The 24,678-nt window shown below is 49.6% G+C and overlaps 1 long non-coding RNA gene across 1 annotated transcript in view; it reads right to left on the bottom strand.

Annotated features, from left to right (window-relative positions):
- Window positions 1–3,718: 3,718 nt before the first annotated feature.
- Window positions 3,719–24,678, bottom strand: part of LOC115096043 — a 34,276-nt gene continuing 13,316 nt past the window's right edge. The window contains exons 2-3 of the long non-coding RNA XR_003857947.1: window positions 17,396–17,573; window positions 3,719–3,884 (exon numbers count right to left, since the gene is read on the bottom strand). This is a non-coding gene — a long non-coding RNA (uncharacterized LOC115096043). The remainder of the gene's footprint in view (window positions 3,885–17,395; window positions 17,574–24,678) is intronic.

Below are 24,678 nucleotides of genomic sequence, written 5' to 3' on the forward strand. Positions count from 1 at the left end.
TGGCATCGCACAGTACAACCTCAAACTCCTACAAGTTACTTCAAGAAACGTGACCCAGCAACTGTCATACACTCACTGATCACCAACCGCATTAACTCCTCTAACTCTCTGTTCCATGGCATTGCACAGTACAACCTCAAACGCCTACAAGTTACTTCAAGAAACGTGACCAGCAACTGTCATACACTCACTGATCACCAACCACATTAACTCCTGAAACTCTCTGTTCCATGGCATCACACAGTACAAACCTCAAACGCCTACAAGTTACTTCAAGAAACGTGACCCAGCAACTGTCATACACTCACTGATCACCAACCACATTAACTCCTGAAACTCTCTGTTCCATGGCATCACACAGTACAACCTCAAACGCCTACAAGTTACTTCAAGAAACGTGACCCAGCGACTGTCATACACTCACTGATCACCAACCGCATTAACTCCTCTAACTCTCTGTTCCATGGCATCACATAGTACAACCTCAAACGCTTACAAGTTACTTCAAGAAACGTGACCCAGCGACTGTCATACACTCACTGATCACCAACCGCATTAACTCCTGTAACTCTCTGTTCCATGGCATCACACAGTACAACCTCAAACGCTTATAAGTTACTTCAAGAAACGTGACCCAGCGACTGTCATACACTCACTGATCACCAACCGCATTAACTCCTGTAACTCTCTGTTCCACGGCATCACACAGTACAACCTCAAACGCCTACAAGTTACTTCAAGAAACGTGACCCAGCGACTGTCATACACTCACTGATCACCAACCGCATTAACTCCTGTAACTCTCTGTTCCACGGCATCATACAGTACAACCTCAAACGCCTACAAGTTACTTCAAGAAACGTGACCCAGCGACTGTCATACACTCACTGATCACCAACCGCATTAACTCCTGTAACTCTCTGTTCCACTGCATCACACAGTATAACCTCAAACGCCTACAGGTTTTGCAGAGCATGCAGCTAGACGTTTGGTGGGGGCCAAATCCATTGACTTTATTAATTTAGGGGTTAGGACTATCGGGACAACTTTCAGCTCGGGGGCAGAAGTATAAAGCCTGCAGACCTTATGCCAAAAAGATCCCAAAACAGAACTAGTTCTGAGTCTGCTACTTGCACATGGACTTTCTCCGGAAGGGGGGAGGAATGGGGAGAAATGTATAAGCACAGTTTAGAAACTTGAAAAGTCTGCAGGTGAGTGCTAACTCCTCCGCAGCGCCATTTCTCCTGTCCGTGCGTAAAGTTATGCACGTTTAGAGGGAGGCCATTTTTCAAGTCCCCCATTTCCTTCCCTAAAGAGAAGAAAAAAGCTTTGAAAGTTGCCCTCCCCCCTGCTCTCCTCACTTTATCTCCACTGCCCTTCAGTGAGATTTTATTAATTTTGAAGTGAGGGCATTGCCTGGCAGCGTGAGAGGCTGCTACCCACCCAATCTAATGGGCTAACACCAAGTGTCACTCGCATCATCTAGCTAGCTGTAAAACAAAAGGCAAATTGTACCACGCGGGTGCTGGCCAACAAATGGCGGTTTTTAATAATTATTAACGAGGAGAGGTTTTACTAACTAAAGGGGAAGGTTTTCACCCATGAGGTCACAGAGAATCTTGTGTTGAGTAAGAGCTGGAAGGGGAAAGCAGACCACAGTGCTCCATAGGTTCGGGACGGGGAAGTGGTTCTGTAGATGCATCAGTGGTGAATGGCTGGCAAAGAGGTCAGGGGTCAGAGAAGACTGCCCTCTCTTTTCCCTTCTGTCTGTTTGTGTTATAGAGGTCTTTAGGGAACCCGTCAGATGGAACACGTCAATCGGAGAGATCAGGCATCAGGTTCCTAGAGAAGACAGCCTTGGTGAGGATACTAGCAGCCTATGCAAGGACTTCAGAAGATATTTGGGATCAAGAGTGAACTGCAGTAAATCAGAGACCATTTATTCTATTTTCTGACATTGTGATGTATTTTAATTGTTGTTGTTACACTGCTTTCAGTCCCATTTTTTGGTGAAAAAGGCAGCTTAGAAAAATGAGAGCAGGACCTAGTTTCTGACTGCTCCCCTTCCTCTGTAGGATAAACCTAATCAAGACGTGTGGGTGAGGTTTTGAGGAGACAGAAGTGTTGGGAGGAGAGACTTGTGGACCTGAGACTGTGGAAAGTAAGAAAGCCGATCCATCAAGGATCGCCCTGTGTGCCAGTAACCCATAACAATGGCTTGAATCCCACCAGCGCAATATTCTCCATCTGGATCATGTGAGATGTGCACTTCTGTTCAAGAACAACGAAAGGAGGGGTCAGGGAGTCCTTGATCTCATCAGCATACTTCTGATCTTCTTTGTCCATAACTGCAGGAGAATTACCATTAGAAGCCAAAAATGGCTTCATGGAATAGTTTTACCGCCTCTCAGTCCAGAAGAGGATGGGTTGGGTCAAGCGACAGAGCCCTACAACTGGACTCTATCCCTGTGCTACAAGTAGATGGAGCACTCTGTTAAAGAGTCTGGACTTCAAGAGGTCACACCAGCCTTATGAAATAGAACACGATGGCAGATAAAGACCATTCAACCAACCCGGTATGCCCTACAATCCCTTCCTCTCCCTCAGAGGTTTCCTGTGCTTGTCCCACTGCCCTATCCCCACCACCTCAACTGGGAAGCTGTTCCACGTGTCCACCTCCCGCTCTACAAAGAAATATTTCCTTAGATTACTCCTGATTTTATCCTCTTTACCCTAATCCCATGACTCCTCATTCGAGAGCCTCTTTTCCATTGAAAAAGACCTGTTTCCTGTGCATGTATTCATTTGATGTATGTAAATATCACTATCCCCCCTATCCCTTCTTTCCTCTAGGGTATACATGTTTAGATCTTTGTCTGTCCCCATTAGCTTTATGAGGAAGATCACTAACCCTTTTAGTAGCTGCATTTTTGACCAACTCTATTTAGTTTCTATCACAAACAAACACATGATCTTGCATTTTTTTTTAGCAATAAATCTTAACTGCCAAACTCTAGACCATTTCTCAAGCTTCTCCAGATCCAACTTCATGTTTTCCACACTTTCCAGTGTGCCACCCTATTGCAGATTTTGGTGCCATCCATGGAACGGCAAACCTTTCCTGATAGCACTTGCACAATATCACTTATGAAGAGTGAACAGAACCAGACGGGCACCAGTTCCTGTGGCACACCACTGGTATCCCCCCTTTCCCATTTACCACTACCCTTTGTCATCTCCCAGGCAATCGGTTTCTAACCCAGCCTGTCACTTTAAGACCCATACCTAGGGCACTCAGTTGGTTTATAAAGACGTCTATGAGGAACTGCTGAAATCCGAGTATGCTCTTTCCTGATCCAATCTTCTAGCCAAAGAAATTGATTAGATTAATCTGACAATGCCTATCTCTGGTAAAACACTAATCTCTTTGGTGGATGGAGGACAAATGGGATCCTGCACCTTTGTGGAATAAATGCTCAGAAGAATTACAGCCACAGTTCCCTATAAAGATTCATACTGCTTGCTTCGCTCATGTATATACATTTCCGAATAACGTATAAATGAGAAAAACACAGTTTAAATTTTTAAATAGAGCTTTTATTTCACAACGTTAGCCTTTTCTAGCACACGTATCAGACTCAGATATATATGTATCGAATGCTCTGCTGGCACAGGCCGTCTTGTCCAATCTTTCTGGTCTTCTTCCAAGATGCAGTCTTTATGACGGAAGGGATCACATCACCATCCTTGGGTTTTTTTACACCTCCTCTGCGCTGTTTGAAAACATTTGCTCTTCTTTTCACTCTACAACCCAGTGCTCCTGGACACAGAAAGTTCTTTTGTTGCCTGCAGTTTTGGAGACAGACAATTGCTTCCTTGATTACCTTTTGGAGAAACAAAATACACCACTTCTTAGTTATGGAACAAATGTCTTGTAAATCCTTGCATCCCGGCAGGAAGAAACTGACTCTGGATATGTGGCTTCTCTATATTTCAAAGTTTCCTCTCAAAAATACACTCAAGATTAGATGCCGCCCGAAAATCAGAATGGTGCCCCCCCCCCCCCCCCCCCAGTCTGTTGCTATGAAGATTAAAAAAAAAAAAAAAGGCTAAAAAGATACCTTGGAAATTAGCTGAGAAAATCCATGACACATCATGGTAGATAAAAACTCCTTTGCACTAGGCGCATCCAGAAATTGAAATCACCTAGAATTACCAAATGCCGCCTTTCAAGTTGCAGACTGAGGACCTGCTGAGTGAGTTCCCTAATGTGCTGCAGTGATCCCTTTAGGGCATGATAGATTTAAAAGAATATCCAGTGACTTACTTTACCAGTTTCCAGCAGAAGACATTGGGACCCTACAGGCTGACTTACCGGTTGCCGTTTCGTAGGTAGGGTTGTTACTGTTTGAGTGCTGGCTGTTTTGCTATGGGAGGTTTACTATATTGTATTGTAGTTCAGTTTCCTCAAGCCCACACCCAATGCACATCACAATAGGGCCAATACCACATGGGTTGCAAGTGTCTTATTTATTTGAGTTATATTCCACTTTTCTTTGACGTGCCTTACATTCAGGTACTGCGGGTATTTTTGCAGGGTTTCCTGGTCGGCACCGCAGCTCTGCATGTAAATATAATATACGTGTTGCTGTAAGTGATATTTTTCACTTGTAATATCTGGATATGGGGAGGTTTGACCTGGGTGCCTAAAATCCTCGCACTGGCCCTGACTCAGACCCTCCCCTGCCTTCTACGAGGAATGCGCAGCAGGCACGCAATAAACGCAGCTTTTTTCAAGGCAGGGATGGTGCTGGAAGTACCATGTGCCTTTTTCACTGAGTTTGCTGATCAAAGTCCCAACCTGTCGCCATGACATTCTTGGCAGGATGCATCTGTGGTTTGCCGTTTTTTGGGCAGTCTGCTGCGCCCGGTTTTCCCCCCTGTGGGGGGAAAACCGGGCGCAGTAAAACCGGGGAGTAGCTGGCTTGTTACGGCAGTTACTACCCCAAACCAAATGTGCCTGATACTTCACTCTCGACGCATATCCAGCATGGCTCTCTGCTGCATCGGCATGGGAGAAAGACTGATACATCACGCATTTCCAGCATAGCTCTCTGCTTCAACGGCAGGGGGAAAAAAAAAAAAAAAAAAACCAAAAAACTGATGCTTCACGCATATCCTGCATAGCTTCAACGACAGGGGTGAAGAAAAAAAAAAGGATTCGCAATCACAAAGCGAGGAGTAGCTGGCTTGTTACGGCGGTTACTACCCCAAACCAAATGTGCCTGATACTTCACTTTCAATGCATATCCAGCATGGCTCTCTGCTTCTACAGCAGGGGAGAAGAAAAAAAAAACCAACAAGAGCTGTACAACATAGTCTAGGTAAAACAAATAAGCATGGGTGTAGCTTGCTTATCGCAGCGGTTACTGCCCCTACTACCCCTAACTAATCAAGCTAGATATTTCACTTGCATGCAGCTCCATCACCGCTCTCTACATTAATGGTGGGGGTGGAAGGGGAATAGAACAAGGAGCTAAGAGTAACAGATAAGAATGAGAGAAAAAATGTGTGAGGCTTCCTGGGCAGACTGGATGGGCCATTCGGTCTTCTTCTGCCGTCATTTCTATGTTTCTATGTTTCTATGTTTCTGTGCTCTTCTGTCCGTTACTATCCAGGCCCAACCTTGCTCTGCCTTCGATAGGTTTGGGTTTACCCTGGGAAACGAGAGATAGTGGCAAATTTTTTATAATTCAGCTTGCCAGTTAAAATTAAATCATTCAGATCCTTCACTTCCTATTATTTATTTCAGTTTTGAAAAACATTTTTTAATGTCTTTTGAAAGCTCCTTCTACTTGGCCATGACCACAGTTGCAAACCTAAGTAAACTGGGGCTGCTGCTGCTGCTGTGCTGTTTGTCATTGGAGCCTATGCAGGTATCGCCCTGATAAAAGAATTAATTCAGAGGGGATTTGGGGAAGGAGATTTGTAACTAGGAGATATGGAAACATTTCATAATTCCCGCTTTTCATCTCTGGGACGGAAATTTTCCCCGGTTATGACAACTTTCTGAGTGATAACGTCTGCATTAAACATCAGGCAAGGCACGGAGTCAGCTGGTGACACCTCAGCATGTTCTGCTGAGCCTCCCTGTCCCGTTTCCCCTCTAGGAAATAAAATGATGAGGGGTCCTGCAGGCCAGGGTCGCTGGGAGCTCCCCTATCTACGGTACAAACCTGAATGAAACTGGATAAACAGTTAAAAAGTTATTGGAGGGCGGGGGGATACCTACAGGAGTGGCACAGACGGACAGGCTGATCTGAGAAGGCTTAAGCCCCCTGTAGCCAATGGGGCGAAGAATGGGGTGCGGGTGAAACAAAATATACTCAAAAGAAAGGAGACCTAGGAATAAGACAAAAGAGAAGGTTTTCTTCCGAGTGGTCGATGTTTTGTGAGCGGCACCACTGAAGAGGTCAGTCACTCCTTGGTTGCTCGGATATATTTAGATTTAGGAATATTTTAATGCTCTGGTTAATAAATCCATTCATGCGGGTGCTTGGATCGTGAAAACAAACGGCAGGGCTGGCTTGCAGTGTAATGAAACGACTGTTCTGCTGCCGCAGGCACCTCTCTCCCACGGTCTGCATCTCCGATCCGCTCGGGGGGGGGGGGGGGGCAGACTGTGCGGGTGGGGGTCAGGATAAGCATTCCTTAACTCTGGAAGCTAAGAGAAGAAAAAGGCGGCTGTGATCTGCATCGTGCCAGAAACCTCCCCGAACCCAAACGTGCCCTCGGCACGCTGGAAGACTGACGTGGCTTTCCATGGTCCCCCACAACCCAGGCATCATTACATCTGGGAGCCTGGACGTTTGCTGAGATAAAACTGCTTAACTCCCTGTGAGGGGAGCACCACTCAGGACACTCCACTTCCTCTCCACCCTGTGCTCCCACCATTTAATTCAAGCTCAATGGGACCCAGACCACCCCCTGCCCTTCCCGCTGTGCCAGCCAGGCACCGGCACATCCTCCCAGGTATTCCTCATACCCACATGACTCCCTCCTCAGGGGCTGTGAACGGATTCATGTCCGCGGGTATCTGCAGGCGTCACGCGCTCACAAAGCAAAACAAACCCATCTTCTTGGCCCGTCCCCTGCGCCCCCTGGTTTTCCTCGTAGGCACGTCTGACCGAGGTGCGCTGTGCATGAATTATCCCCTTGCTCGGATACTGTCTCTGACGCATTCGGTCACAGGGACGGACGCCAGCATCCGGGAGGACCTCCCCTTGCATTTTAAGAGAATGGTAACCTTCTGGCGGCTGGAACCAAAAACACCTTATCAGTAGCGCGCCGGGCTTGAATTGCAGCAGAGAGAGATGGAAAGACAAGCAAGGAACGACGAAAGAGAAGGCTTCAAAGTGACTGCGTGCGTCCAACGACTTCACCCGAGCAGGCCGAGGCCTTTCAGGGTGCCTCGGTGCGTCCAGTGACAATGATAACCCATCTCCCTCTTCTGACCCCACCCCGGGCAGCGTTTCCAGGACTGTCCTGAGGGCAGCAGCTCTCCACACCCCGCCCAAGCCTCGCCATCCCCGACAGACCCAGAAACCCTCTGCCAGCCCCTGTCCAAGACCTTCATCTGCCTAAAGGTCAGAGGACCAGGAAGGACATTCCCATTTTGTGGCACCCAAACTAAAAGCTTCTCAGGACGGGAGGCAGCTGAGGCCAATCCTACCACAGATGCCCAGTTTAATTATAACCTCGCCAACAGATTTCTGGGGCCCAGCTGGAGGGAGGCAGAACTGCTGATGACTTTTACAAACATAAAAACAGGACGGCAGAAAAAGCCCCAAGGCCTCTCAAATCTGCCCATCCACCCAACTAATTCAGCTTTGCAATCCCTGAGAGATCCTCTGTATCTATCCCAGGCTTTCTTGAATTCACCTATCGTTTTTGTCTCCACCTTCTCCAATGAGAGACTGCGCTATGCATCTACCTTCCTCTCTGTAAAGAAATATTTCCTGAGATTATGCCTGAGTCTACCCCCTTTCACCCTCATCCCATGACCCCTCGTTCTTGATCTTCCTTTCCATTGAAAGAGGCTCAGCTCCTCTGCATGGAAACCTTTGAGATATTTAAATGCCTCTATCACATCTCCCCATCTCACCTCTCCTCTAGGGTGTTCATGTTCAGATCTTTAAGTCTCTCCCCATAAGCTTTAGAATGAAGACCACTGACCATTTCAGTAGCCCCCTCTGGAGCGACTCCATCCTGTTTATATCCTTCTGAAGGTGGGGTCTCCAGAACTGTACTCAGTATTGCAAGTGAGGTCTCACCAGAGACCTGTACAGGGGCAATATCACCCCCCTTTTTCTGCTGACCATTCCTCTCCCTATGCAGCCAAGCAGCTTTCTAGCTTTTACCATCACTTTATCAACCTGTTTGGCCAACTTAAGATCATCAGATACAATCCCCTCAGATCCCGCTCTTCCTTTAAGAACATAAGAACATGCCATACTGGGTCAGACCAAGGGTCCATCAAGCCCAGCATCCTGTTTCCAACAGTGGCCAATCCAGGCCATAAGAACCTGGCAAGTACCCAAAAACTAAGTCTATTCCATGTAACCATTGCTAATGGCAGTGGCTATTCTCTAAGTGAACTTAATAGCAGGTAATGGACTTATCCAAGAACTTATCCAATCCTTTTTTAAACCCAGCTATACTAACTGCACTAACCACATCCTCTGGCAACAAATTCCAGAGTTTAATTGTGCGTTGTGTTGTAGTTGGGTACTGCAGGCGAGGTAGTGGACCCTTGGGCCGGCCCATCTAGGATGACGGGGTAGGCCGGGAGGTGGAGCCACAGGCTGGCGGTGTTCACCCGGGAACCAGGAGCCCCCCAGGAGGAGCCTGTAGGGTCCTGGAACCTTGGGACTTGGGGTATATGCTCAAAGTCCAGTGGCAAGTAAGGCCTGGGCTGGGAGTGTAGTATGGAAAGTCCAAGAGTGTAAGATAGTCCGTGGACCGGCTGTACAGGCCGAGGGCCAGCTGATGACAGGGCAGCGGGCGGCAGCGGAACCTGTAGCTAACCAGACAGTGAGGCAGGGTCTGTAGAATGCTGGGCCTGGAGCAGGCTGAAGACTGAACTGGAATCTGTAGCAGACTGTGGACTGGAACAGGCTGTAGACTGGAACGGAGTCTGTAGCTGGCTGTGGACTGAAGCAGGCTGTAAGCTAAAACGAGGTCCGTAGCAGGCTGTGGACTGAAGCAGGCTGTAGCGAAGTCGGGAACGGACCAAGGTCTGAGGCAGGCGGCAGGCTGAAGTGAAGTCGAGAACGGACCAAGGTCTGAGGCAGGCGGCAGGCTGAAGCGAAGTCGAGAACGGACCAAGGTCTGAGACAGGCGGCAGGCTGAAGCGAAGTCAAAGGCAGTCCAAAGGTCAAGTCAGGAACGAGGAACAGACGAAGCGCAACTCAGAACTACTAGGCAGTAGTGAACCTCGTTGCAAGGCAAGGAGAAGGAGTCTGGACGCCGGTTATATCGGGCTTAGGGCGTGACGTCATCAGCACAGGCGGGGCCAGACTTCCGGGAGCTGTGCGCACAAAGTGGGCGTCCTCGCGCGTGCACGAGGCAGCAGGGAGACGGGCAAGCAATGGCGGCCGCCACGTGGAACTGGCAGGGCTGCCGGAGTCCCAGCCACGCGGAACGCGGCGTTTCCAGCAGCGGAGGTAGGCACTGTTCAGGGCTAGAGAAGGGGAAGCAGCAGAGACCGCAACAGTACCCCCCCCTTTACGACCCCTCTTGAGAGGCCCTGGTTTCCCTGGATGGTCCTGATGGAACTGTTGCAATAAGCTCTTGTCAAGGATATTGCGGCTGGGTTCCCAGGTGTTATCTTCATCACCACAGCCCTCCCACGCCAGTAGGTATTCCCATCTACGGTTGTGGAAGCGGACGTCAAGAACCTCACGCACTTGGTAAGTGGGGTCATCGTCGATGGCTGTTGCAGTAGGATCTGGAGGCGTACGGTGATAACGAGAGAGGACCACAGGCTTAAGCAGGGACACATGAAAGACATTGTGGATTCGGAGAGTAGAAGGCAGTCTCAGCCGATACGAGACCAGGCCCACCCGCTCAGCATCCCGAAATGGCCCACAGAACTTGGGTGCAAATCTCCGTGTTGGGAGTCGGAGATGGATGTTCCTGGTGCTGAGCCAGACTCGGTCTCCCGGCTAGTAGGTGGGAGCTGGTCGTCGGTGGCGGTCGGCCGCTTGCTTGGCGGACACGGCCGAACGGCATAGCTGATTCTGAGTCTTGTGCCACAATGTCTGTAGTTGCCGAGCCGTTACCTGAACGGCCGGCGAGGCGCTGGGGACATCCAGCGGGAGCGGAGGTCTCAGTGGTTTCCCGTAAACTAGTTGAAATGGGGATTTGCCGGTAGCGGCGTGAACTTGATTGTTGTAGGCGAACTCGGCCCACGGCAGTAGTTCTGACCAATTGTCCTGTCTTTCGTTAATGAAGGCCCGAATGTAAGCCTTCAGGGTCCGATTCATTCTCTCGGTCTGCCCGTTGCTCTGTGGGTGAAAGGCTGTGGAGAAGCTGAGCTTTACTTTAAAGCATTTGCAGAGGGCTCTCCAATAGCGAGCTACAAACTGGGGTCCCCTGTCGGAGACTATGTCTTGGGGAAGACCATGTAGCCTGAAGACATGCTGAGCAAAGAGACGGGCCAGTTCGGGCGCTGAAGGAAGTTTAGGCAAAGGCACTAGATGTACCATCTTTGAGAAGCGGTCAACGGTGGCCCAGATGACCGTATGCCCGCAAGACGAGGGTAAGTCCACCACGAAGTCCGTAGCTATGTGGGTCCAGGGTTCGGTGGGGACCGGTAGTGGCTATAGAAGGCCACAAGGGGATCCAGGGCTGGGCTTCTGACGTGCGCAGGTGGGGCAGGAACTCACATAGGAAAAAACATCCCGCCGGATGTTGGGCCACCAATAGAAGCGATTGATAAGCTCTAAAGTCCTTTCGCGTCCTGCATGCCCTCCGATGAGGGAGTCATGAGCCCAGCGTAAGGCCGTTAGGCGATCCCAGCAAGGAAGTACAGTCCTATCCTGGGAGAGGACCGTCAAAGCAGACAGGCGGACCTTAGTCAGGTCCAGGATAAATTGAGGAGGTTCTTGATCCTCCTCGACGCATTAAGTGCGGGAGAGAGCATCCGCTCGGAGGTTCTTGGCCGCCGGCCGATATTGCAGAACAAAGTCAAAACGACTGAAAAACAAGGCCCAACGGGCTTGACGGGGGTTCAGTCGTTGAGCCTGTGACAGGATCTCCAGGTTCTTGTGGTCTGTGTATACGGTGGTAGTATGCAGGGAGCCCTCGAGACATTGTCTCCACTCTTCGAAGGCGAGCTTTATCGCCAAGAGCTCCTTGTCCCCGATGGAGTAATTGCTCTCGGCTGGAGAAAACTTCCTGGAGAAGTAAGAGCAAGGGAGGAGTTGGCCAGAGTCAGAGTGTTGGCTGAGAACCGCCCCAACCGCTATACTGGAGGCGTCGACTTCTACAATGAATGGTCTAGAGGGATCCGGATGCCGGAGGCAAACGTCTGAAAGAAACGCCTCTTTGAGGTCGGAGAAGGCTGCCACCGCAACGTCAGGCCAGTTTTTGGCGTCAGCTCCCTTGCGGGTCAGGTTCGTGAGCGGAGCAACTCGGTGCGAATATCGCGGGATAAAGTGTCTATAAAAATTAGCGAAGCCCAGAAATCACTGGAGGGCCTTGAGGCCCGTGGGCTGAGGCCACTTGGTGATGGCCGCTACTTTTTCTGGGTCCATGCGGAAGCCGGTAGAGGAGATGATGTATCCCAAGAAGGGCAAAGACTCAGCCTCGAATGTACACTTCTTCAGCTTGGCATACAAGCGGTTGTCTCGGAGAGCCTGAAGAACCTGTGTGACGGGGCGGCGATGGGAATCCACATCCTTGGAAAAGATGAGCACGTCATCCAGGTAGACTATGACATGCGAGTGGAGCATGTCACGCAGAATCTCATTCATGAGGTGCTGGAAGACGGCGGGGGCATTGCAGAGTCCAAAGGGCATTACCAGGTATTTGTAATGCCCATCCCTGGTGTTGAACGCCGTCTTCCATTCGTCCCCTGGGCGTATGCGGCGAGGTTATAGGCCCCTCTGAGATCCAACTTCGTGAAGATGCGGGCACCCTGGAGGCGATCCAGAAGCTCCGGGATAAGCGGGAGGGGGTACCGATCCCGTTTGGTGATGGCGTTCAGGCCGCGGTAATCGATACACGGCCGGAGGGAGCCATCCTTTTTGGCCACAAAGAAGAATCCGGCACCAGCCGGTGAGCGAGACGGGCGGATGAACCCCTTGGCTAGGTTCTCCGTAATATACTGGGACATGGCCTTCGTTTCAGGTAGCGACAGAGGATACACTCGGCCACAAGGGGGTGTGGTGCCCGGCAGGAGGTCGATAGGACAATCAAACGGCCGGTGCTGGGGAAGGATCTCCGCCATCTCCTTGGAGAAAACATCCTGAAAGCCTTGATATGGCTCAGGGAGGAGGTGCGAGGAGCAGAGGTGCAGAGGTCTGGGCGGACGTGGGAGGTGTAGACAGCGTTCAAAACAGGCAGAACCCCAACGAACCAGTTGGAAGTCATCCCATTGTATCACGGGAGAATGCTGACGTAACCAAGGAAGTCCCAAAACCAACGGGTGCACCGCTCGCTCCAGGACGAGCAGGGAGATCTCCTCCGAGTGGAGCAGGCCTGTTTGCAGAGTCACTGGGGCCGTGGAGCAAAAAATGACCCCCGGAAGCAGAGTACCTCGGATCGAGGAGATCCGCAGAGGAGGGACCTTCTGTAGTGTCGGCAGGGCAAGCCTAGTCACCAGATCAGCCACAATAAAGTTCCCCTCAGCGCCAGAATCAATGAAGGCACGAATCTGGAGTTCCCCACCGGGGTATTTCAGAGTTACTGGTAGCGTGCAGAGAGGAGCTGATCCAGTAGCGCCTAGGTATAGCTCCTCAGTGTAACCTAGGCACGAGCGTTTCCCAGACGCTCTAGGCACGAAGCAAGAAAGTGCCCCTTGCCTCCACAATAGAGGCAGAGGCCTAGGGAGCGAAGTCTCTTCCTTTCTTCCGGGGTAAGTGGAGACCTGCCCAATTGCATGGGTTCCCCAGTAGGCACAGTGGGAGGAAGAACCTTGGGAGCCGGTGTTCTGGCGGAGGTAGACAGCTGTGGTGAGGCTCGGCGACTCGAGCAAGTCTCTCTATCCCGCTGTTGGAGACGGTGATCCACCCTACCAGCAATGTCCATTAGGTCATTTAAGTCCTCAGGAAGCTCCCAACCTGCCAGTTCATCCTTGATTCGGCCTTGCAGACCCTCGAGGAAAATCCCTTTAAGGCAATCATCTTGCCAAGCGAGCCCCATGGCCAGGGTTCGGAAGTCTATAATATACTCAGCCACCGGGCGTGTCCCTTGCTGAAGGTGTAGGAGCTCCGAGGCCGCGGTGGATCGGCCCACCTAGGATGACAGGGTAGGCCGGGAGGCGGAGCCACAGGCTGGTGGTGTTCACCCGGGAACCAGGAGCCCCCCAGGAGGAGCCCATAGGGTCCTGGAACCTTGGGACTTGGGGTATATGCTCAAAGTCCAGTGGCAGGTAAGGCCTGGGCTGGGAGTGTAGTATGGAAAGTCCAAGAGTGTAAGATAGTCCGTGGACCGGCTGTACAGGCTGAGGGCCAGCTGATGACAGGGCAGCGGGCGGCAGCAGAACCTGTAGCTAACCGGACAGTGAGGCAGGGTCTGTAGAATGCTGGGCCTGGAGCAGGCTGAAGACTGAACTGGAATCTGTAGCAGACTGTGGACTGGAACAGGCTGTAGACTGGAACGGAGTCTGTAGCTGGCTGTGGACTGAAGCAGGCTGTAAGCTGAAACGAGGTCCGTAGCAGGCTGTGGACTGAAGCAGGCTGTAGCGAAGTCGGGAACGGACCAAGGTCTGAGGCAGGCGGCAGGCTGAAGCGAAGTCGAGAACGGACCAAGGTCTGAGGCAGGCGGCAGGCTGAAGCGAAGTCGAGAACGGACCAAGGTCTGAGGCAGGCGGCAGGCTGAAGCGAAGTCGAGAACGGACCAAGGTCTGAGGCAGGCGGCAGGCTGAAGCGAAGTCGAGAACGGACCAAGGTCTGAGGCAGGCGGCAGGCTGAAGCGAAGTCGAGAACGGACCAAGGTCTGAGGCAGGCGGCAGGCTGAAGCGAAGTCGAGAACGGACCAAGTCTGAGGCAGGCGGCAGGCTGAAGCGAAGTCAAAGGCAGTCCAAAGGTCAAGTCAGGAATGAGGAACAGACGAAGCGCAACTCAGAACTACTAGGCAGTAGTGAACCTCGTTGCAAGGCAAGGAGAAGGAGTCCAGACGCCGATTATATCAGGCTTAGGGCGTGGCATCATCAGCACAGGCGGGGCCAGACTTCCGGGAGCAGTGCGCACAAAGTGGGCGTCCTCACGCGCGCGCGAGGCAGCGGGGAGACGGGCAAGCAATGGCGGCCGCCACGTGGAACTGGCAGGGCTGCCGGAGTCCCAGCCACGCGGAACGTGGCGTTTCCAGCAGCGGAGGTAGGCACTGTTCAGGGCTAGAGAAGGGGAAGCGGCAGAGACCGCAACACGTTGAGTAAAAAAGAACTTTCTCAGATTAGTTTTAAATGTGCCCCATGCTAACTTCATGGAGTGCCCCATAGTTTTTCTATTATCCGAAAGAGTAAATAACCGATTCACATCTACCTGTTCTAGACCTCTCATGATTTTAAACACCTCTATCATATCCCCCCTCAGTCGTCTCTTCTCCAAGCTGAAAAGTCCTAACCTCTTTAGTCTTTCCTCATAGGGGAGCTGTTCCATTCCCCTTATCATTTTGGTAGCCCTTCTCTGTACCTTCTCCATCGCAATTATATCTTTTTTGAGATGCGGCGGCCAGAATTGTACACAGTATTCAAGGTGCGGTCTCACCATGGAGCGATACAGAGGGATTATGACATTTTCCGTTTTATTCACCAATCCCTTTCTAATAATTCCTAACATTCTGTTTGCTTTTTTGACTGCCGCAGCACACTGAACTGACGATTTCAATGTGTTATCCACTATGACGCCTAGATCTCTTTCTTGGGTTGTAGCACCTAATATGGAACCCAACATTGTGTAACTATAGCATGGGTTATTTTTTCCCTATATGCATCACCTTGCACTTATCCACATTAAATTTCATCTACCATTTGGATGCCCAATTTTCCAGTCTCACAAGGTCTTCCTGCAATTTATCACAATCTGCTTGTGATTTAACTACTCTGAACAATTTTGTGTCATCTGCAAATTTTATTATCTCACTCGTCGTATTTCTTTCCAGATCATTTATAAATATATTGAACAGTAAGGGTCCCAATACAGATCCCTGAGGCACTCCACTGCCCACTCCCTTCCACTGAGAAAATTGCCCATTTAATCCTACTCTCTGTTTCCTGTCTTTTAGCCAGTTTGCAATCCACGAAAGGACATCGCCACCTATCCCATGACTTTTTACTTTTCCTAGAAGCCTCTCATGAGGAACTTTGTCAAACGCCTTCTGAAAATCCAAGTATACTATATCTACCGGTTCACATTTATCCACATGTTTATTAACTCCTTCAAAAAAGTGAAGCAGATTTGAGAGGCAAGACTTGCCCTGGGTAAAGCCATGCTGACTTTGTTCCATTAAACCATGTCTTTCTATATGTTCTGTGATTTTGATCTTTAGAACACTTTCCACTATTTTTCCTGGCACTGAAGTCAGGCTAACCGGTCTGTAGTTTCCCGGATCGCCCCTGGAGCCCTTTTTAAATATTGGGATTACATTTGCTATCCTCCAGTCTTCAGGTACAATGGATGATTTTAATGATAAGTTACAAATTTTTACTAATAGGTCTGAAATTTCATTTTTTAGTTCCTTCAGAACTCTGGGGTGTATACCATCCGGTCCAGGTGATTTACTACTTTTCAGTTTGTCAATCAGGCCTACCACATCTTCTAGGTTCACCGTGATTTGGTTCAGTCCATCTGAATCATTACCCATGAAAACCTTCTCCATTACGGGTACCTCCCCAACATCCTCTTCAGTAAACACCGAAGCAAAGAAATCATTTAATCTTTCTGCAATGGCCTTATCTTCTCTAAGTGCCCCTTTAACCCCTCGATCATCCAACGGTCCAACTGACTCCCTCACAGGCTTTCTGCTTCAGATATATTTAAAAAGTTTTTACTGTGAGTTTTTGCCTCTACAGCCAACTTCTTTTCAAATTCTCTCTTAGCCTGTCTTATCAATGTCTTACATTTAACTTGCCAACGTTTATGCTTTATCCTATTTTCTTCTGTTGGATCCTTCTTCCAATTTTTGAATGAAGATCTTTTGGCTAAAATAGCTTCTTTCACCTCCCCTTTTAACCATGCCGGTAATCGTTTTGCCTTCTTTCCATCTTTGTGCTTAGAAGAGATTCTCCTCCAATACTGCACCTCTCTCTTGGGTTTTTACATAGAAACATAGAAATGACGGCAGAAGAAGAAGACCAAATGGCCCATCCAGTCTGCCCAGCAAGCCTCACACACCTCTTTCTCTCATACTTATCTGCTTCTCTTAGCTCCTGGTTCTATTTCCCTTCCACCCCCACCACTAATGCAGAAAGCAGTGATGGAGCTGCATCCAAGTGAATATCTAGCTGATAAGTTAGGGGTAGTAGGGGTGGTAACCGCCGCAATAAGCAAGCTACTCCCATGCTTATTTGTTTTACCCAGACTATGTTATGCAGCCCTTATTGGTTGTTTTTCTTCTCCCCTGCTGTTGAAGCAGGGAGCTATGCTGGATATGCTTGAAGTATCAGTTTATTCTTCTCCCATGCTGTTGAAGCAGTTTTGTATCCTAAATGCATTACTCAGCACTTTTTAGCATTAAATCTTAACTGCCAGACCTTGGCTTCGCAAGATCTTTCCACATGTTTTCCACTCCTCTATGGCTGTCCACCCTGTTACAAATTTTGGTATCATCAGCAAAAACACAAACCTTTCCTGACAATTCTTCTGTTACATTGCTCACAAAAATGTTGAAAAGAACCAGTCCAAGGCCTGATTCTCGAGACACAGCGCTAGTAACAGCCTCCTCCTCAGAGAAATCGCCATTCACCACCCCCCTCTGTCGCCTCCCACTCAGGACGTTTCTAACCCAGGCAGTCGCTCCGGGATCCATACCAAGGGCGCACAATTTATTCATAAGTCTTCTGTGCGGATCAGTGCTGAAATCAAGTACACTATGGCTAGCATTTGCCCTTGATCAAAATCTCTGGCCATCCAATCAAAGAAGTTGATCAGATTCGTCCTACAAGACTTACCTCTGCTGCCTCAGCTTTTGCAATCCATTGGATTCCAATAATTGAACTATCCTCTGTTTTATCAGCGATGCCATTAGTTTGCTCATCACAGAGGTCAGACTAACTGGTCTGTAATTCCCAGGCTCCTCCTTACTTCTACATTTATGAACAGGAATCACAGCTGCCCATCTCCAGTCTTCTGTAACAAGAAGCATTGAAAACGTCACCAGGACTTCTCTAAGCTCCCTTAGTACCCTCGAGAGTATCCCATCCAGCCCCATCGCCTTATCTACTTTAAGTTTAGTTATCTCCTCAGGAACACACTGTTGTGAAAATCGACTGAGGTTTACCCCACTTCCAGTCTTATTTGTGTTTGTTTTATGGGGGCCCTGCTCCAGCACCTTCCACAGTGATCACTGAAGAGAAATATTTGTTAAGCAATCCTGCTTTTTCCTCATCAGCCTCTGCTTATTCCTCCCCTTCACCTCTGAGTCTCACAATGCAACTTTTGCACTTCCTTCTACCACTAACATATTAAAAAAAAAAGTCATGTCCCTCGTTTTCCCATATTTGTTATTTTTTCTTACAATGTCCCTGTGTGCAGTGGTCATCAAGGTGAGGCTTCCCTCTTGAGCAGGAGACGGTCCTTGCGACTTGTCAGAGAATCCTGAGGCGAGGAGCCCCTTCTCTACTCTCCATTCAGGGCGCAAGCTCGCAAGCCCATTAAAAAGGAGACCTTTCCTTCCAAACAAAATGCTGGCGCAGAGGTGGCGGAGGAGCTTTCCCAGCTCCCCCAGCCTGCACGGACCATCCGTCCATGGCATCAATCCAGGCTTCTCACAGATGGGAAGAAGGAGCTCTAGGAATGGTGAGAGAGAGAGACCCAAACTAGCTGCTCCCCCAGAAAGAGAACGAGAGAGAAGGCTTCCTAACCGCTGGCCCATCCCCAGCAGTTCTGTATTGTGAGGGAAATCAGTGAGCACCTTGGCGAGTAATAGCCGGGGCCTAACGCAGTGCTTGGAAGAAGCTGATCCGGTCACTCCAGGTCCAAGGGTCACCTCCTCTCCTTCCTTTCCCATTTGACGCCTCTGGCCTGAGCTCCTCGTACAACTTGGCACAGTCCTGCTTCCTCTTGGCAGAATCCAATCTGTTCTTGATACAATTCATATTGTCCAAACAGGAAAGAACTAATTAGCCCCAAGGAATGTGTTTAAATGTTGTAGTGTGTGAGAATGTACCGTACGTCTGTGTGTGCAATAAAGCTATATTGAATTTGTGTGTCTGAGTGTGAGCATGTTTGTGTGTGAGAATGTACAGTATACAACGAGATGTGTGTGTTTGCAGTAAACCTATTTATAATAAAGAATTAGTGTGTCTGACTGTGTGTGCAGAAAGGTTGCGGTCCTGCCCGTGAGGAGCGCGGGCAGGCTCCTTACCTCACGTGGCCTGTCGGGCCGCTGACTCTGCTGCCTCCGCGGCAGTCTTGCCGCTGTGTCCGGGCTCCTCCCCGGCTGCCTTTTGCTCTGCGCAGCGGAGCCGACCCGTCGCGAGCTCTCCCTCGCTGTCGGGACCCCCGCTGCCCGCTCCTGTGTCTCCCCGACGTGCTGCAGCCGACGCCGGGGTCTTCAGCCGGCAGGGAGGCTGTCCCTGCCAGTGCCTGCAGTCACCTTCAGCTCCCTGCTCTGCCTGCAGCCAGCCCTTCTTCGCTTCCTGTCCTTCCAGCTTCAGCCTTCGCGGCTGGGAGCCGCTCCTGCAGCCTGCCATCTCTCCAGTTCAGGGCAGGGCTGCTCCGCTGCCTGCCTGGCTTCCTCGGGCCTTCCACGTGGCTGAGGACGCCACCAGCTTCCAGCTCTCTCTTCTCCAGCTTCCTAAGGCGCGGGCGCGCGAGGGCCAGCCAGGTGTGGCCCCCTGCTGACCCCTCCCTGGGCGTTGTCCTCTTCAGCCCTACAAAAGAGCTCAGCGTCCATTCCAGCTTGGCCTTCGCAAGGAGTTGGTCACTCCTGGGATCCTGCTGTCCTTCCCTCCAGGAGTCGGCCTTGTTCCAGCACTTCTTCAAGGTCCTGTGTTTCCTGTTCTTCGTTGGAGCTCCTCGTCTCGTCTTATTGTCTACGTTCCAGTCCTGATGTTCACCTGCTGTTCCAGATGCCCGTGTGCCAGCCCTAAGGCCTGTCTCCTGATCCAGTATCTGTGTTCCAGTCCAGATGTTTGTTCCTGATGTTCGTGACCCAGCTCTGATGTTGCTTCTCCTGATCCTGACATCCGTGATCCTGTCTTGCCCTCCTGAACCCCTGGTTCCTCGTTCCTGAGTCTTCTGTACGCTTGGTACCTCGCGGCAAGCCATGTCGTGGTCCGCGACCAGCCCCACGGGCGGGCTGAGTAGGGCGCTTCATGATGCAAGCCTTGTACCTTGTTCCTGAGTCTTCTGAAAGCCTAGTACCTCGTTCCTGAGTCTTCGTCTGTGCCTGAGTCTACGTCTGTGCATCCAAGTACCTCGTTCCTGAGTCTCATCTGAATCTCCATGTTCCGGTCCTCGCTGCCCTGAACGCCATTCGGCCTGCCGCTTCTTGCCGTACCCTGCGGCAGGTCCGAAAGGGCTGGGAACGGTCGGAGGACTGTTCATAAGACCATCATTGCGTTGTTGGTCTTCCGAAGCGTGCAGGTCCGGAGGAGGGTCAGTGTCTCCAGTCTTCCGTCCAGCCCCGCTCCTGTCCAGCCCATGCTCGGGTATGCCTTGCCTCCCGCGGCACCTCTTCAGAGTTCCTCTGGGGTCGAGCCGTGGCCCAAGAACTCACATCTCCTGGTAAGTGGGACTGCTCTCCTAGCGCTCCACAGCACAGAAAGCCTATGTACGATACAGAATTAGTGTGTCTGAGTGTGTATGTGTGTGTGTGTCCTGTAAAACTAAGTACTTTAAATTAGTGTGTCTGATTGTGTGTATGCAGTAAAACTATTTACAATACAGAATTAGTGTGTCTGACTGTGTGTGTCTGCAGGAAACCTATGTACAATAAAGAATTAGTGAACGACATTGTGTGTGTGTGTGTGTGTGTGTGTGCATTAAACCTATGTACAATATAGAATTAGTGTGTTGGGGTGAGTGTGTATGTGCAGAAAAAGAACGCACAATACAGAATTGGTGAGTCTGAATGTGAGTGTGCAGTAAACCTATGTACAATACTGAATTAGAGTGTCTGAGTGTGTGTGTGTGTATGTAGGTGCAGTAAACCTATGTACAATATAGAATTAGTGTGTCTGAGTGAGTATGTGTATGTATGTGCAGGAAGCCTATTTACAATAAGGAGATAGTGTATCTGAGTGTGTGTTTGTGCAGTAAATCTAGCTACACTCTATTATTAGTGAGTCTGAATGTGTGAGTGCAGTAAACCTTTGTATAGTATATAATTAATGTGTCTGTGTGTGTATGTGTGTGTAGAAAACCCATGTACAATTCAGAAAAAGTGTGTGAGTGTGTCTGTATATGTATGGTAAACTTTAACAATACAGAATTAGTATGTTTGAGTGTGTCTGATATGGGCAGTAAATGTACATACAAAACAGAATTAATGTTTCTAAGTGCGTGTGTGTCTGGGCACGTGCAGTAAACCTATGAACAATACAGAATTAGTGTAATTTAATATGAGTGTGCAATAAACCTATTTACAATACAGAATTAGTGTGTTTGAGTGTATGTGTGTGCAGTAAATCTCTGTACAATTCAGAATTAGTGTGTTGCGATCCCCCCTGCTGCTGCGCTACAGGAGGTCTCTTACCTTCCTCCAGAGGCCGCTCTGAAGCCAGGGCCTCGTCTACGTTCCATCCGGGACTTGCTCCAGGGCCTGAGAGGCCTAGCTGTGCCTGTGGCTTGCATGCCTCAGCGTTTGGACTTCCTGTTGGGCGACGCCCTTCCCTAGGGGCTGGCCCGCAGCTCTCTACCCTAGTTATAGGACCAGCGGTGGGCGGTCCTGGCAAGCTCCTCCCAGGGAGTTGCCTTCTACCTCCAGTATTTAAGGACTTTCTGTTCACTTGCAAAGGGCCTCCGGATCGGGCTCTACAGTCGCCTGTAACCTAGCTGATCCAGGTCCTCCATGTCTTGATGGCGCCTTGTCCTGTTTCTGCCTTGATGTCGGGCCTTCGGATTGAGCATTACAGTTGCCTGTAACCTTGCCGATCCAGGTCCTCCATGTATTGATGGCTCCTTGTCCTGTCTCTGTCCTGATGTCGGCCTTCGGATCAGGTCCTACAGTCGACTGTATCCTTGCTGATCCAGGTCTTCCGTGATCACATATGCTTTGGTGGATCCCTGTCCAGTGTCTCTGCCTAGATGTTTGTTCCTGTGCCTGCCAGCCGTAAGGACTTCGGATGTGAGTATCCCAGCATCGGAGTTCCTGTTTGCCTGGAGTTTCCCTGCACCCTCCTTTCTTCAGCGTGGTCCGTCACCAGCCTTCCTGGGCTGTGTAGGGCGCGTCTGGGACGGGGTGGTCCGTGACCAGTCTAGCTGTGCTGGCTGAGTAGGGCGCCCTGATGGACAGTGCCATGTTTCCGTCCAGCCTTGTCTACAGTGTCTGCTTCAGCCCTTGCCCGGATGTCTTCCTGTCTCTGCCTTGACCTACATCCTCGTCTGGTTCCTGAGCCTTCTGTCCTGTTGGGCCCTGGAGTGGCCAAAAGGAGGGATTCGTCCCATGGGCTCTTGAGCTTCTGCCAGCCGAGGGGGCTTCGGATGTGAGTATCCCAGCATCGGAGTTCCTGCTCGCCTGGATCTTTCCTGTGTCTCGCTTCAGCCCTTGTCCTGATGTCTCCGTCTTGCTTCAGCCTGCTTCTGCCCCGTCTGATGTCTTCTGTTTAAGGACTCTGTCTGCCCTCGCCTCTGTCCGGCCTGCTGCCCATTGCCGTTCCCTGCGGCAGGTCCGAAAGGGCCGGGAACAGTCGGAGGACCGTTCATTAGTCAACATCCCCGTGTTGGCTACCATGGGCATGCAGGTCCGGCTGAGGGTCGGACTCCCTGCTTCTGTTCCTGCCTGCCTGGCTCACCATGCCTGCTCAGCTCACCTCCCACGGTGTGGCTTGGGGCTCCTCCTTGAGTCCTGCCGTGGCCCAAGGGCTCACCACCACCCGCTTACGACGACCGCGCCCGCGTGCGCTCGTAACATAGTGTGTCTGAAAGTGAGTGTGCAGTAAACCTATGAACAATACAGAATTAGTGTATCTGAGTATGTGTGTGTGTGTGTGTGTATGTCAGTAAGCCTATCTACAATACAGAATTAGTGGTTCTGAGTTTCAGTATGTGTATCTACAAGAAACCTATGTACAATACAGAATTAGTGATTGTGAGTATGTGTGCACATGCAGTAATCCTATCTACAATACAGAATTAGTTTGCGTTTGAGTGTGGTGTCTGCAGGAAACTTATGTACAGTACAGAATTAGTGTGTGTAGGTGGTTACCTGGAAAGAGGAGGTGAAGGACTCGTTTTCTGACCTAAGGAGGCTTTCCCTGTAAAAAAGAGTCTGAAGAACTGACTCGGAGTCCCGGCGTGAGGAGGGGCGTGACGTCACTTCCGCCCCCGCCGTGACCCAGCTAATAAAACCCAGCTTGGAGCGGTGTACAGTCGTGGTTACCTGGAAAGAGGAGGTGAAGGACTCGTTTTCTGACCTAAGGAGGCTTTCCCTGTAAAAAAGAGTCTGAAGAACTGACTCGGAGTCCCGGCGTGAGGAGGGGCGTGACGTCACTTCCGCCCCCACCGTGACCCAGCTAATAAAACCCAGCTTGGAGCGGCGCACAGTCGACGCCGGCACGCTGCCTAAGCCGCGCGCGCCGAAGGGGCGCGCGGCTTTGGATTAAAAGTCTGCCAAAAAGTTCTCTTTTGAATTTAAATTACTTCTAAATAGAAGATACTCTCCTCCTCGAACAAGTAACCTCCATAGGAGATCCAAATATAAATAGAAGGGAGTTGGTAAGTGGAACTCAAATACTTTGTTTGGTACTTTTCTAGTGAACTTAATGCCGCATACAAAGAGAAAGGGGAAGCTGAGGGAGGGAACCTCGACCCCAAGTCAGTCTTCCCCGATTCAAACGAAGATAAAGGAGTTCTACCCCGCAGTGGGGACTGCCCCAGGAGAGTCAGCTGGGTCATCGGAGCAGGAGCAGCTCCCTGAACTCTTTGACGAAACATCTTTGAGCCCTGGGGCTCCTGAGACCCCTTCCTCGCCAGTCCATGATACAATGGCTGATACTGCAGACCCCTGAGACCGAAGATGTCACAGATGGGAGAAGTGTTCGAGGGAGCAACAGCCATTGTAAAGAATGGACAGATTCAGGGCGACAAAGTTTTGTCTGCCTTGAAAGAAGTTAACATCGGGACAATTCTTGGAACTGGCATTTTGCAGCCAGTAACCATAGAAGGGGAAAGTTCAACAGCAATAGGCAGTCAAGTAAAATTCTCTCAGAGAGCTCCTGTAAGCATACCAGAGATTACATTGTTAGAAAAGCCTGAAGTAGTTACCCTGGATGTATTGTGGAATGCTGTGTCCGTTTTTGAAAAAACAATTATTTCTTTAAATAAGGCATTTCAAGGTTTTCAAGACCAATCAACAATAGTAAATCCAGTAGTATTATCTAATTCAGTGAAAATACAAAAATTGGATACTCAAGTTGACCAGATGAAAGAGATTCAAGCAAATTTGATCCAAGGGGAAACTAGATCAGATAAAAGAATTGAGAAATTAGAGAACAGTCTCAGATATAATAATCTGAGAATGATAAACTTCCCCAAATGTAAACTTATTTCGCCTAACGAACAGTTAAATAAATACCTACGGGAAGTGCTCTCCTACTCTTCCACCAATTTACCTAATATAATTAAAGCTTACTTTTTACCTGAATCAATTAAATTAGGTGAAGGAGAAGTAGAAAAAAATACTACTCAACAAAAACCAATGACAATGTCCCCCCTAGAAGACCTTTCTGGTTTTTTAGAAACTTCTCAGGAAGAACAGATAGAGAAAAGGGGAACATTGCTAGTGACATTTGCTATAGCAATTGATAGGGATAATTTGTTGAAAAATTTTCTTAAGTGCAGGAATAAATTGTACTTAGGAGAAAAGATATGGGTTTACCCGGATGTAGTTAGAGCGACACAGATACGTAGAAAAAGATTCTTGAGTCTATGTTCCAGAGCACGTGCTCTAGGAGCACGTATATTGATTAAATTTCCATGTAAATGTGTTCTAACAATAGATAATACACGGTATGTGTTTATGGAGCCTGAGCAATTGGAAAAATTTTTGTTATCTAAAGAGATATCTGCT

The sequence above is a fragment of the Rhinatrema bivittatum genome, chromosome 7 (assembly GCF_901001135.1).
Source record: "Rhinatrema bivittatum chromosome 7, aRhiBiv1.1, whole genome shotgun sequence".
NCBI classification, from domain to species: domain Eukaryota; kingdom Metazoa; phylum Chordata; class Amphibia; order Gymnophiona; family Rhinatrematidae; genus Rhinatrema; species Rhinatrema bivittatum.